Source organism: Prunus avium, unplaced genomic scaffold (assembly GCF_965620075.1).
Source record: "Prunus avium unplaced genomic scaffold, drPruAviu1.hap1.1 HAP1_SCAFFOLD_40, whole genome shotgun sequence".
NCBI lineage: Eukaryota > Viridiplantae > Streptophyta > Magnoliopsida > Rosales > Rosaceae > Prunus > Prunus avium.
Window position 1 is genome coordinate 110,001 of NW_028276898.1, and position 2,500 is coordinate 112,500.

Consider the following 2,500-nt stretch of genomic DNA (forward strand, 5'->3'; position numbering starts at 1 on the left):
CATTGGATTGAGTTTCTAAAAACAACCGTGCACACCGAGGTTAAACTTTACCGGCTCCACTCCGACTCGCCGCTCGCCCACAAATCCGAAGGCAACAAAACATTTGTTTTTAATTTTGATGAAATTTTTTGAAAACATTGGCTTGGCAAGCCCCAATCCGCGACTATCCACCCACCGCCACCCCACACGGGTGGTTGTTGTTGCGAAATGAGGTTGTGGTCGACATGCCCGTGCATTTGAGAAGGAGTTCCTAGCACTCCATGCTCTCCCATGCCAAAAAAAAGCCTAGACAACCCCATTTCGCAACTTTCCACGCCTTTTTTTTCCTCCCTCACCCATGGCGGCGGCATGGTGGCGGCGGCCGGATTCCGGCCACCACCGCCATGGGTGGCAGCCCCCCGACCCCGACACCAAACCCATAATACCGAGGCAACATATCGAGGCAACATGACATGGGTGTGGCGTGGGGGAAGGGGGCTGCAGCTAGGAAGGCATGGGCTGCCATGCATATGCAGGCAACACACACCCCCCTATATAGCATTTTATGCATTTAGCCCTTTGACAGGAAGAGACATCACCTATGCGCGAGGAGTCATAATGGGCTCTAAATAATTCAATACAAGGTATTTGGACGTGATTTTTTGCAGGGATACTAAGAAACATGCAATCTATGATGGGAAAAAGTTTCATAAATTTTTGAAGTCGGGAAGTATTTTTTATTATTTTTAGAAGTCGTAAAATTGAAAAAATCATTAAAACAAATCCGGGAGGAATTTTTTAGTTTTGTAAGTTGGAGAAGGTCCTAAAAATCATAGACTACTTATGGGGAGCTTATTGTGCGAGGAAATTTCAATAAAAACGGGGTTTGACAAGATTTGAAAAATTCTGTCGACATTTGAAAAAACCTGGAACCATGCTGCCGGCATGCTGCGCACATGCTGCGCGCAGGCTGCGCGCATGCTGCGCGCAGCCTGCGCGCATGCCATGGCAGGACAAGTTTCGCTAGCCTCACTGTCGACAGATGCGCAAGCTGCGCGCACGCTGCGCACAGGCTGCGCGCATGCTGCGCACAGACTGCGCGCACGCTGCGCGCATGCCATGGCAGGACAAGTTTCGCTAGCCTCACTGTCGACAGATGCGCAAGCTGCACGCAAGCTCCGCGCACGCTGCGCACAGCCTGCGCGCATGTTGTGCGCATGCTGCGCGCAGGCTGCGCGCAGGCGCCGCGCATGCCATGGCAGGACAAGTTTCGCTAGCCTCACTGTCGACAGATGCGCAAGCTGCGCGCACAGGCTGCGCGCACGCCATGGCAGGACAACTTTCGCTAGCCTCACTGTCGACAGAATCAGCACGCTGCAAGCAAGCTGCGCGCGCGCATGGCAGGACAAGTTTCGAAAAATTCTGTCGACAGGCTGCCGGCATGGTGCGCGCACGCTGCCGGCATGCTGTGCGCACGCTGCCGACATGCTGTGCGCACGCTGCGCACAGGCTGCCGGCATGCTGCGCGCAGCCCATGGCAGGACAAGGTCCGAAAAAATCTGTCGACATTTTTACGCCGTGGTAGGCTTCCGCTTCGCGTCACTTTGTCGACATTCAAGCCTACCATTTGTATTGAATTTTTCAAACCTTGTCAAACCCCATTATTCAAATGTCGAAAAATTTTGTCGACATTTTTACGCCATGATAGGCTTCCGCTTCGCGTCACTTTGTCGGAATGCATCGCATGGCGAGGTAAGGCCACGGCATGCCAAGGCGAAGGCAACGCATGGCTTGAATGGCTTGGTCAAGGCCACATCATGGGCACGGCATGCCAAGGCAAGGCGAGGCAAGCCATCCTTAGCCTCGCCTACACTCACTTTCTCGGAATGCATTGGATGATGAGCAATTCCAAGGTAAGGCAACGCATGGCTTGAATGGCTTGGTGTAGGCCACAACTTGGGCATGGCATGCCAATGCAAGGCAAGGCAAGGCAAGCCATCCTTAGCCTCGCCTACACTCACTTTCTCGGAATGCATTGGATGATGAGCAATTCCAAGGTAAGGCAACGCATGGCTTGAATGGCTTGGTGTAGGCCACAACTTGGGCATGGCATGCCAATGCAAGGCAAGGCAAGGCAAGCCATCCTTAGCCTCGCCTACACTCACTTTCTCGGAATGCATTGGATGATGAGCAATTCCAAGGTAAGGCAACGCATGGCTTGAATGGCTTGGTGTAGGCCACAACTTGGGCATGGCATGCCAATGCAAGGCAAGGCAAGGCAAGCCATCCTTAGCCTCGCCTACACTCACTTTCTCGGAATGCATTGGATGATGAGCAATTCCAAGGTAAGGCAACGCATGGCTTGAATGGCTTGGTGTAGGCCACAACTTGGGCATGGCATGCCAATGCAAGGCAAGGCAAGCCACGCCATCCGAAGCCTCCAATAACCTCACTTTCTCGGAATGCCTTGAATGGGCACGGCATGTGAGGGCAAGGCAAGGTCCTAAATATCATTTTGTAA